The sequence below is a fragment of the Phyllostomus hastatus genome, unplaced genomic scaffold, assembly GCF_019186645.2.
Source record: "Phyllostomus hastatus isolate PE091 unplaced genomic scaffold, TTU_PhHast_1.1 phas_contig_34, whole genome shotgun sequence".
Lineage (NCBI taxonomy): Eukaryota > Metazoa > Chordata > Mammalia > Chiroptera > Phyllostomidae > Phyllostomus > Phyllostomus hastatus.
In genome coordinates, this window is record NW_025333857.1 from 10449944 (window position 1) to 10463397 (window position 13454).

Genomic DNA, 13454 nt, shown 5'->3' on the forward strand with positions numbered 1-13454 from the left:
ATAGATTAAATAAATAATAGATAAATAGATAAACAAGCAGCAAGCACTAAGGCAGTCACCTCTTAGAGACTGATTAACCAGGATCTGAATTGTTTAACATCCTCTTGCCCAACAGTATGGACAGATGATTTAATGAATTAAATCCAATGAATTCTGGGACTAAACTCAAAATTAGAGCTTTTTGACATGACCTAAGTCATATGTGCATTGTATCAAGGTGACCCCAAGGGCCCATTGTTATTTCTTAAGCATTCTTGCATGGTTGTTATTGAAGTCAAGAATCTCATGATTTGCATTCAAACAACTTTCCCGGGCACAGTCACTATATTTCTTCTCTTTCAGGTGAGACAAATGCCCTCAAAGTACCTCCTTGTGGCCAGTATATGGCCCTAAATTGGAGGGGCAGTTCCTCCCTCTCCCATCTCCTGCACCAAACAGGACTCCAGGTCTTCCAGCTGCTGATAGAGTCCCATGCACAGCTGGTTCAGGAGGGTGGTATTCCAGGCTGCAGAAGCGTGCTCTGTGAGCAAGAGGTCGGAGATGTGCTGGAGCATCCCGAGGAGAACAGAGATGGCCTGGGCCTCCTGGACCTGGCTGCCATTTACCATTGTCTAGGGGAATCTGAGGTCCTTTCTGTCCCTCAGAGAGAAGAAGGGGGAGATTCTCCTCATTTGGCCCAGAAGCTCCAAGTTCTCCCTGATAACTGGGACATGGTTCAGAGGTAGGTCGCAGCCCAGAGCTCTACCAGAGCCATAGCTGGCCACCACCAGTATCATGAGTAGAGAGCAGGAGAGCCATGGACAAAGGAGAGGGCTGCTGGCATGGCAGACCTGGGTGTCTGATGTATAACCTTACCCAATGTTCTCTGATGGACTTTCTTTCTAAGCATGGCCTCTTTCTTAAACACAATTTTCATGATCGAAACATTTCTTTATACTTTTACTTCCTTTTTTGTTTTCATTTGTGAGTTCTTCATGTGGTCTGAGATGATGTCATTAATCTATGCTATTAACTTTGGGATTTTAATCTTCCCATTAACTTCAGATGTGTTAGTCCAAATGGATACCCATCAGTCAAATGACAAATGATGTTGCCCTAAAGTTAGAAGTGTATGCGAAGGAGATTGCACCACTGAATCTCATAAATATTCTACCACTGAAGTTCACACCATAATTACAGGGAATCAGAACAGATCAAATTACAAACAAGAAGAAAAAAGAAGAAACCCACGAACAATGAGAAAACAAAGAAACAACCCCCAATTGAAGGAAAACAAGGAAGCCTCAGGAAAAATGCTAAATGAAATAGAGGCAACTCAACTATCACAGAGTGAGTTCAAAACAATGATTACCAGGAAGTTCAATGAACTCACAATGAGCTTTCAGAAATTAGAGGGAAACTACATCAATCTCACTGCAAACTATATAAACATGAAAAAGGAAATAGAAACTCTCAACAAAGGTCAAGAGGAAATGAAGAATACAATTTCTGAACTGAAGAACACAGTAGAAGGAAATGAAAAGCAGGATTGATGAAGCAGAAGATCGGATTAGCAAGCTGGAGGACAAAGTAGAAAACAGCATCCAGAAAGAGCAAGAAAAGGAAAAGAGGCTCAGAAAGAATGAAGAGGGATTAAGAGAAATGCAAGACAATATGAAATGTAATAATATCCGTATAATAGGGATACCAGAAGGAGAAGAAGAAGAGCAAGGGATCGAAAACCTAGTTGAACAAGTAATGAAGGAGAACTTCCCTAATTTGATGAGAGAAAAAAGTCACACAAATCCAGGAAACACAGAGAGTCCCAATCAAGAGGAACCCAAAGAGACCCACCCCAAGGCAAATCATAATTAAAATGACAAAATTTCAAGACAAAGAGAGAATCTTAAAGGCAGCAAGGGAGAAGAAGGAAGTAACATGCAAGGGAGCCCCAATAAGGCTAACAGCTGACTTCTCAATGGAAACACTTCAAGCCAGAAGAGAATGGCAAGAAATACTCCAGGTAATGAAAACCAGAGGTCTGCAACCAAGGCTACTGTATCCAGTAAGGCTCTCGATCAAGATAGAAGGCCAAATAAGAAGCTTCTCAGACAAAAGCAGTCTAAAAGAATACACCTTGACCAAACCAGCTCTGCAAGAGATTCTAAAAGGACTGCGTTAAGGAAGGGAGGGAAAAGAGAGAGAGAGAGAGAGGAACACACGTACATAAAAGACAATGAATAAGTACCTATCAATAATAACCTTAACCGTAAATGGATTAAATGTTCCAATCAAAAGACATAGAATAGCTGATTGGATAAGAAAAAATGACCCACATATCTGCTGTCTACAAGAGACCCACCTCAGGATAAAAGACATACACAGGCTGAAAGTGAAGGGCTGGAAACAAATCTTCCAAGCAAATGGACAGGAAAAAAAAAACCGGGGTAGCAAGACTCATATCAGACAAAATAGACTTTCAGAAAAGGTCCATAAAGAGAGACCCAGAAGGTTACTTCATAATACTCAAGGGAAGAATCCATCAAGAAGACATAAATATTGTAAATATATATGCACCCAACATAGGAGCACCGAAACACATAAAGAAAATCTTAGAGGACTTCAAGAAAGATATGGACAGCAACACATTTATAGTGGGAGATTTTAACACCCCACTATCAAAAATGGACAGATCTTCTAAACAAAATATCAACAAAGATATTGTGTCATTGAACAATACCCTTGATGAAATGGACTTTACTGTATATATCAGTAAAGTACCAAAGAAGCTAAATATACATTCTTTTCAAATGTACACGGAACATTCTCAAACATAGACCACATTTTAGGACACAAAACAAGCCTCAACAATTTCAAGAAAATTGAAATACCAAGCATTTTCTCGGATCACAAGGGACTGAAGCTAGAAACCAACCCCAAGGAAAAAAACCAAAAACACTCAAAATCATGGAGATTAAATACCATGCTATTAAACAATGAATGGGTCAAGAATGACATTAGGGAAGAAATCAAAAGGTTTCTGGAAACAAATGAAAACGAACTCACAACAACCCAAAACTTATAGGACACAGCCAAGGCAGTCCTGAGAGGGAAGTTCATAGCGATACAGGCCCACCTAAAAAGGTTAGAAACATTCCAAACAAACAACCTAACCCTACACCTACAAGAACTCGAGGAACAACAACAAAGACAGCCCACAGCAAGCAGAAGGAAATAACCAAGATCAGAGCAGAATTAAATGACATAGAGACTAAAAGCACAATTCTAAGGATCAATGAATCCAAGAGCTGGTTCTTTGAAAAGATAAACAAAATCGACAAGCCTTTAAGCAGACTCATCAAGAAAAAAAAGAGAAGACCCAAATAAACACAATCAGAAATGAAAGAGGAGAGATTACAACAGATACCACAGAAATACAAAAGATTGTAAGAAATTACTACAAAGAGCTGTATGCCAAGAAATTTGAGAACCTAGGTGAATGGAGAACTTTCTAGAAAAATATAATCTTCCAAAACTCAATGGAAAAGAAGCAGAAAGCCTGAACAGACCCATAACAACAAAAGAAATTGAAACAGTAATCAAAAAACTCCCAACACACAAAAGCCCGGGACCAGATGGTTTCACAGGAGAATTCTACAAAGCATTTAAGGAAGAGCTAACCCCTATCCTTCACAGACTATTCCAAAAAAATCCAAAAAAGATGGGAGTCTCCCAAACTCTTTTTATGAGGCCAACATCATCCTAATTCCAAAACCAAATAAAAACACAACAAAGAAAGAAAACTTCAGGCCAATATTACTGATGAACATTGACGCTAAAATCCTCAACAAAATACTGGTAAACCACATCCAACAATACATTAAAAAGATCATACACCATGACCAAGTGGGATTCATTCCAGGGATGCAAGGATGGTTCAATATTCGCAAGTCAGTAAATGTAATACATCACATAAACAAAAGCAAAGACAAAAACCACATGGTCATATCAATTGATGCAGAAAAAGCATTTGATAAGGTACAGCACCCATTCATGATAAAAACACTCGGCAAAGTGGGAATAGAGGGAGTATTCCTCAACATAATAAAGGCCATATATGAGAGACCTACAGCCAACATCATACTCAGTGGCCAAATTATAAAATCTTTTCCACTAAGATCAGGAACAAGACAAGGCTGTCCACTCTCACCACTTCTATTCAATATAGTACTGGAAGATTTAGCCACAGCAATCAGACAAGAAAAAGAAATAAAAGGCATTCAAATTGGAAAGGAGGAAACAAAACTGTCACTGTTTGCAGATGACATGATAGTATACATAGAAAATCCTATAGACTCTACCAAAAAACTGCTTCACCTAATAAATGAATTTGGCAAAACAGCGGGATACAAAGTCAATATCCAGAAATCAAAGGCATTTCTGTACACCAACAATGAAACAGCAGAAACAGACATCAAGGAAAAAATCCCATTTGAAATAGCAAAAAGAAAAATAAAATATCTAGGAATAAACCTAACCAAAGAGGTAAAAGACCTGTATTCAGAAAACTACATAACGCTGAGTAAAGAAATCAAGGAAGACACAAACAAACGGAAACATATACCATATTCATGGATTGGAAGAATTAATATCATCAAAATGTCCATACTACCCAAAGCAATTTACACATTCAATGCAATTCCTATTAAAGTACCAATGGCATATTTCACAGACATAAAACAAACACTTCAAAAATTTATATGGAACTATAAACGACCCCAAATAGCTCCTGCAATTTTGAGAAAGAAGAGTAAAGTAGGAGGGATCACAACACCCGACACTAAACTATACTACAAGGCCACTGTAATCAAAACAGCCTGGTACTGGTATAAAAACAGGCACATAGACCAATGGAACAGAACAGAGAGCCCAGAAATAAGCCCAAGTCTCTATGGTCAATTAATATTTGACAAAGGAGGCAGCAACATAAAATGGAATAAAAATAGCCTCTTCAACAAATGGTGTTGGGAGAACTGGACAGCCACGTGCAAAAAAATGAAACTTGAGTACCAACTTACACCATATACAAAAATAAATTCAAAGTGGATAAAAGACTTAAATATAAAACGTGACACCATTAAAGTCCTAGAGGAGAACGTAGGTAGGAAAATCTCAGATATTTCACGAAGAAACATTTTTACTGACGTGTCACCTAGGGCAAGGGACATAAAGGAAAGAATAAACAAATGGGACCTCATCAAAATTAAAAGCTTCTGCACAGCTAAAGAAAACAGTATCAAAATTAAAAGAGAACCAACTGTATGGGAAAACATATTTGCCAATGACACCTCAGACAAGGGTTTAATCTCCAAAATATATAAAGAACTTACATGACTGCACTCTAAGAAGACAAGGAATCCAATTACAAAGTGGGCAAAGGACTTGAACAGACACTTCTCCAAGGAGGACATACAGAAAATCCAAAGACACATCAAACGATGTTCAATATCGCTAGCTATCAGAGAGATGCAAATTAAAACCACAGTGAGATACCACTTCACACCAGTCAGAATGGCCATCATAAACAAAGCAACAAACAACAAGTGTTGGAGAGGTTTGGAGAAAAGGGGTCCCTAGTGCACTGTTGGTGGGACTGCAGACTGGTACAACCACTATGGAAAGAAGTATGGAACTTCCTCAGAAAACTAAAAATGGATCTGCCTTTTGACCCTGCAATTCCACTGCTGGGACTCTATCCTAAGAATACTAAAACACCAATTCAAAAGAACCTATGCATCCCAATGTTCATAGCAGCACAATTTACAATAGCTAGATGCTGGAAGCATCCAAGATGCCCATCAGTAAATGAATGGATCAAAAAACTATGGTACATTTACACAATGGAATTCTATGCAGCAGAAAGAAAGAAGGAGCTCCTACCCTTTGCAACAGCTTGGATGGAGCTGGAAAACATTATGCTATGAGAAACAAGCCAGGCAGTGAAAGACAAATACCATATGATCTCACCTTTAACAGGAACCTAAATAACAAAACAAAGAAACAAGCAAAATATAACCAAAGACACTGAAATAGGGGACAGGCTGTCAGTGACCAGAGGGGAGAGAAGAGGGAATTTAAGGGGACAGTGGGAATGGTTCACAGGAACAAACTTAAAAGACACATGGTCATAAACTAAGGGGAGGGTGGTAATGGGAGGGAAGTGGGGAGGGTGGGAGGGGGGACTGGATTGGGAGTAAAAAGGAGAAAACTGTATTTGAACAATGATTAAAATGAAAAAATAAAAAAATAAAAAAGGAAGTGTATGTAGGTGTATAAATAGAATCAGTATGAGAGGGTTGTTGGGTCAAAAATCCAAGTTCTGTTCAACAATTGAGACATTTTTTTTCTGTGAATAACTGGGATGAGAACCAAACTGTTCAAGATGGAAGACATTCGAGAACTGAGGTTTGACTGTACGCACACACATGAACATACTCACATATACTTTTAATTATATAAATATTGCTCTTCTCTATATTAGAAATGAAATTTGGCCTTGAATCTGGTGACATTTTTGCCATCTTTACATAGAGAGCCAGGCTCCCTCAGCCCTGTGGGTTTGTGTATTTTGTGAGGTACTTACCAGACTGTGTATGGTAAATAAGCTCTTTAGAACCAAGGACTAAGTTTTGTTTACAGTTTCATTCACAGCAAAGTCTGACAGTTTTAGTGAATGAGTTCCTGGGATGTTTCCCTTCCTTCAGGACTCATTCATGCAGGTCCATGTGGGTATACAACAGCAGGGCCACTAGGTGGGCTTGTAAAATAGGCAATTGAAATGTTTCACATGTTAGAATTCTATTAAGTTTTAAAATACACTTTGATCCCAAAATTAAATTCCCTTGTCTTCTTTTTATTGATACATGCTATTGTTTTGTTTTATTTTATTAATTTTTCATGTCCTTTACTTTGGCTATGTGGGAGTTAAATTCCTTAATTCTGATTCCTTTTCAACCTTGTGAAGTAATTGTCCCAGGCTATTATACTCAATGCAATGTGCTTATCTGTGTGACCCCAAAAAGCGTATGATTTTCATGAAATTGATGCTGACTACATTATAGATGAAATATCAACTTAATCAGGAAGAATGCAAATAATGAGAAAGAACATAAAAATTCTTGGCATATCTATCTCATCTAGAAAATGAAGGGAGACTATAGTATTGATACTAAATACAGTGTGATAAAAAGAGAAATCAGGAAACAAATTATTGAAGCTCATAATCTCTGAAATTATATTATCTATATTGATTAGATTTAAGATAAAGGATACATCTGATATTAATATGGTAAAAAGAAGTTTTTATTAAACAGTTTTAGATGATTAGTTAGCAATCTAAGTGGAAATCCATGTAAAATTTATTTCATCCCATGGGCCACAATGCAATCTTGATGGAATGGCAAATTGACAGTAAGATCTTAAAAAGAGAGAGAAGGCTCAGAGTAACATTGGAGGTTCAGAGGAAACAGCTAACCTACAAAAGAAATGTTGGTTACTTTCAAATGTATACAAATTTTTAAGTTCTTCATAGAAAACAGGACATGGCCACAGAGACTTCCTAGGCAGGCACAGTGGCTGGATGGAACCTGCCTAGGGATTCTGTCACCCACAGACCAACAAAATAAGGAAAACTAAGTAAAATGTATGAAATACATAAGCATCCATCAAAGAATGGAGGAGAAAGAATATTTGAAAAGTATCAGAAGATCAATGAGGGAGGAGTAGTATGATTATTCATTTTATGTGTCAACATAGCTAGTACACAGCACACAGATTTTTGAACAAACATAAATCTAGATGTTTCTGTGGAAGTAAGTTTAACAAGAAATTATAGGCATTGAACTTTTAAGTTCGTAGACTTTAAGTAGACTACCCTTCATTATATGGGTGGGCTTCATCCTATTAGCTATTTCTGCTTTAGCAGAAAAAGGCTCACCTCCGAGGATAATAAGAAATTCTGCCAACAGACTGCCTTTGAACTTGAAATAAAACTCTTTCAAGGATTTTGAACTTCTAGCCTAATTTTGGAAAATGCTGACTAATACAGTCTAAGAAACCAATTGTTTCTAAGAACTGTCTATTTCCTAAATTTTTATGTACTTCCCTACAGCTGATGACAGGACAAGACAGCAAAACACAAAAATCTGTTGAAATTTACCAAGGGCCTAGGCAACCCCAACTTCAAGAACAACAAATCCAGATGAGGAGAGTGTTGCATAGGAAGAGATACGAGAAGCCTCCACAGTTGCAGGCTCTTCTTGCTACCTTAGCAATTCACACATATATCCTGGTGAAATACCACCATGAAAATAATGCATTGATTGTAAAATTTCCTTAAAACTATCTCAAAATTGATACATGGGAAAAAATAAAGTGTCACCAGGTCTCAGATAACAATACTATCCATTCACATTCTTTAGCTTATATGAAAAGTTCTTCTGGCACCTAGGCAGAGCTTTTCTACTGCATGAAAGAGATGCCAAGATCGTTAATCAACGTCACAATAAAAATATTGTTCTATTTAATAATAGCTGATGTCTGATGATAGGAATAAATCTATAAACAAAAATTACATTATTGAGGGTTGTTTCATTAATGTTTAATCAGATTTCCTGATTACCATTAGTTCCATTCCTGGTCTGGCAGCTGAACCTACTCCCCAGGGTCCCATAGCATGTGGAAGAGGTGAATCATAGGGAGCCTTGGGTCTGTAGAGTAGGGGTAGCCAGAAAACACATCTCTCTCTTTCCCTTTCACTGCCCAATCCCAAAGTGTCCATGCCCTGCCTGAAGCTGGAGACTGTCTGTAATACAAAGAGTAAGGAAACGGGCTAGTGACAGCATTAGAATCCATTGTTGCCAAGAAGTAGCCTTTCTGTAGTAGTGTCAAGGGACTTCTGCAGGAAGTGGCAGGACTTCTGTCCACAACAGAAGCCTGCCCTCCTGCTGGTGGCTACCCCTGTTGCACTGGGAGACCAGGGGGCGGTCTTCCCTGAGAGGAGTTTTGTTTGCCCACCCACAAACTGCATCTTGCTTTCTGTTTCCTTTTAGCTACAGGGTCTGTTACATCACAGTCCACAGACGTTAAGGAAAGCCTCTCTTGCAGATGTTTCTGCAAAACCTAGAAATGTTACTTTTGCTTTCTACTTGTGACATTCTGCTCTTTAGGGAAAACTTGATACTGAGACAACGATGCTGAAACCATGACTGAACAAAAGCAGTTGTGTGGCTGGGTGGAGAGGTAAAGAGAATGAATGGCAAGCATGCTCTTGGGATTTCCACCTGGAGAGGAGGGAAACTTGTGTGATATGGGCATGTATTCTGGAATGCCTCCATGGCATTCCTTGTAGATTGCAAACTCGCATACCCAGCTAACAGTGGACATTTGCCCTTAGATGTCTACCAGTCACCTGTAGAGCAGACCAACTGCTTCAAATTGTATGCCCTGGCATTCTCCACTGTAGCTGCTGGTGAGAGAATTCACTTGTTTTTTCTTCCTTCAATATGCCATTTAACATAACTGATAGTAATTTTAATTAATTGTGTTTAGGATTCTTTCCCACCAAAAAATCAAAAATACATGAGAACAGTAACTGTGTTTGTTACAATCACCTCTATATCCTGAGGGCACCACACAACCTGGCTTAGAGGAAGTCAGTAGGCACTTCTAGTTTGAATATAATGTGATGGGTAAATGAATTGTGCCATCTATGTTTTAATCAAGTTGCACAATCTGGCTTGCTGTTTCTCTTTGGGATAAGTCAATACAAAAAGTTTCCTACTGTAAAAAATTTAATGCACACAGATAATTATAAATTGACTAAACATAAAGATTATATTTTATTATAATAACACAATATAAAGGGGCACGTGCTGAACATTACATGAGCCAAAAAGTCAAACTTTCCAAATACATAAATAATTGAACTTTTAAATTAATGAATGAGTGAATAAATAAATAAATAAATAAATAAATAAATAAATAAATAATACATGCATACATACACACATACATATGTAATAAAACATCAGCATAGGCCTCTGTGAGCCACTGGTGCCTGTAAGGCTGAACAGGATTTGACTTACTATTCCCGGAAACTTTTAACAAATCGATTCCATTCATGAGACGATCAGAGCAGAAACAAAGGAAGTTTGACCTGGCAGAACAGGAGGAAGTGTGATATTATTAGGGAGGGAGAATCATGTCCATGCTGAGCCAGGTGTCCCTCCTTACTGCACAATCTCCTCCTCCTCCAAGTTTGCTGATAAAGACAAGGATCTTCTGATTTCTGCTCTGACAATCTCCCAGGCACAAGGGCTGTGCTGCTTCTCCTGCAGGTAGAGAGTGATTCTCTCGAAGTATTTCCTCACAGCCCCAGATGGAGTCCTCACTCATCAGGGGAGCCTCTTCCAGCCCCACCTCCTGCGTCAGACAGGCAGCCAGGTCCCTCAGCTGCTGATCAAGTCCATTGCAGAGTTGGTCTAGGAGGGTCTTGTCCCAAGCAGCAAACACGCCCTCTGTGTTTGCTGCTTGGGGCACGCAGCTGAAGAGGTGGAAGGTCTGCATGATCATCTCATGGATGGCAGAAGTGGCTTGAGCCTTCTGGAACTGGTTGCCACTGAACGCCTCCAGGGGGAACCCAAAGTCCTTTCTGTCCTTCAGGCAGAAGAAAGAGGGTGATCCTTCTCATTTGTCCCAGGAGCTCCAGGCTGTGGGTGTGAGGCAGGTCACAGCCCAGAGAGCAGATGGAGTTGCAGCTGAGAGCCACCAGGGCCACCAGGAAGGAAAAGGGCAGGGCCATTGGGGACCTTGCAGATGCTGCTGGCCTGGCTGAGCTGGGGGACTGTCTGAATCTTGCTCTCTAGGCTCTGTAAGGTCCAACTTTGTGCCGGTGTCTTATATAGGGAACATAGGACTTTTCAATTTCTGAATGTTTCCTTTCCTTTCCACTTCTGCTTTTGCTTTCCTTTATGTACTTTCTACATGCATTTTGATCAATATTTCTCAACCACATTTTTTTCACTATTGCCCCCTGTCCACAAAGACTTTCAGATGTTTTTCTAATTGAAGCCCCCAAGAAAACTATAAACACAGATATATATTGCATATATATTGTATATTGAATGTAAATAGTAATGTACTGCATTTATACCTGTGTTTTATAAATAAAAGAGGAAAGTGTAAACTGAACTCATTTTATTCAGTGTAGCATTAAGAATGAATAAATATAAATTGTATGCTTCAAGGTACATTTAGAAGCTATTGTCATTTAATTTAATGTAGTTAAAATGTCAATGTAATTGATATTTGTTTATTTAATTAGTTTAATGTAACTTTAATTTTATACAGCAAATACTTTAAAGATTTTATTTATTTTTAGAGAGAGGGGAAGGGAAGGAGAAAGAGAGGTAGAGAAAAATACATGTGTGGTTGCCTCTTTCATGACCCCTACTGGGGCTCTGGCCCACATCCCAGGCATATGTCCTGACTGGGAATTGAACCAGAGACCCTTTGGTTCAAAGGCCAGCACTCAACCCATTAAGCCACACCAGCCAGGGCCTTGTATAGCAAATTTCAAAGTAATTTATTAATTTATATTAATAGCAATATATTCAATTACATATTCCAATATAAATTTATGTAACACTTTAAAATAATACCCATGTATAGATATAATTTTATATCATTAAAAACCACTAAACACTATTTTAAAATTATTTTCTCTTTTCTATAAATTGTAATAATCATTATCTTTTTTTAATTCTCATCGTTGTTCAAGTACCAATTTCTGCCTTTTCCCCCCTCAGATCACTCCCTCAGCCCTCCCACCTTCCTCCTGTTTCCAACCACCCCCTTCTATTGCCCATGTGTCCTTTATACTTGTTCCTGCAAACCCTTCACCTTTTTCTCCTGAAATTCACTCCCCTCTACCCGCTGGTCACTGTCAACCTATTCTCAATTTCAGTGTCTTTGGTTATATTTTGCTTGTTTGTTTGTTTGTTTGTTTGTTTGTTTAGTTGATTAGATTCCTGTTAAAGGTGAGAAAAATACCATATAATCTCACCTTTAACAGGAATTTAAAATTATTTTCTTTTTTTTTAAGATTTTATTTATTTATTTTTAGAGAGGGAAGGGAGGGAGAAAGAGAGAGAGAGAAACATCAATGTGCGATTGCTGGGGGCCGTGGCTTGCAACCCAGGTATGTGCCCTGACTCAGAATCGAACCTGCGATGCCTGGTTCACAGCCCACGCTCAATCCACTGAGCTATGCCAGCCAGGGCTTAATATTGTTTTCTTAATATTTATATTTAACTTTTAATACTGATTCATACCAAAAATAATTTTTAACTTCACCAGCTGCTATATATATGTTTATATATTGTCAACATTTCACCTGTTTAGCATTTGACATAATTTGTTGAATAACTTTAGGAGCACTAAATTACACAACTATTTGCATTTAATTTTAAAGCCCACATCATACCGAGACTCCAGCCTAGGCAACATCCACAAGACGGTCGACGGCAGCTCGTGAGTGAGCAAAGTCTAGGCCAACTCTCACAATATCACTGTGAGATCCAGTGAGGTATGGAAGGAAAGTCCTCCAAGGAGCCCTCAGGTCACCATAGGTCCGTGGCGCTGATCTGGCATGCGTTTTGTGTTTCCTCCCTCAACTCAAGGCCAATCTTCCCAATGTGATACACAAGAGACTTCAAAGAGAAGAGTGAACACTGAGAAATATGATTTTTTGGATAAAGTTGAATTCTGGAATGCCAAAAACCAGTGTAATATCTATGATTTGTTCACACTCATAAGAACTAATTTTTGCACACCTTTGGAGGTAATATTACCCACAATGAGAATATATGATTTAAACATCAATTTGAATCCTTCTCTGTATTTTTGTGTGACTTTTCAAAATACTCAAAGGACTTTCAGAGTTTCCCATCAAGTCTCTTATTCTCCAGCAAAAGGAAACTGTCTATGGAAGCAATGAAACTCAATTATTATTAACTATGCCTGTGTAAAGAATTAACATTCAGATTTGACCCTAAACTCTCTTTGTTTTGCATAAGAAGTTATGTTGTCTCAGCCCTCCAGATTCTTACCCTTTAAAAGGTAGGTAGAGCCCTGGCAGGTGTGGCTCAGTGGATTGAGTGCTGGCCTGTGAATCAAAGGGTTGTTGGTTCAATTACCAGTCAGGGCACATGCCTGGGTAGTGAGCCAGGTCGCCAGTAAGGGGCACACAAGAGGCAACCACACATTGGTGTTGGTTTCCCTCCTTTTCCTTCCCTTCCTCTCGCTAAAAGTAAATAAATAAATTACTAGTCTTTCAAAAAACAAATGGTAGGTAGGACGTCCTTGGTAAATCAGCTCTCTAGTAACTAGGCTCTCTTATTTTCTGTGTTATGCTG

General features: G+C 38.6%; 2 pseudogenes; both read right to left on the minus strand.

Annotated features, from left to right (window-relative positions):
• Positions 1-212: 212 nt before the first annotated feature.
• LOC123819860 lies at positions 213-976 on the minus strand (annotated as a pseudogene).
• Positions 977-10268: 9292 nt separating this feature from the next.
• Positions 10269-10840, minus strand: LOC123819944 (annotated as a pseudogene).
• Positions 10841-13454: the final 2614 nt, after the last annotated feature.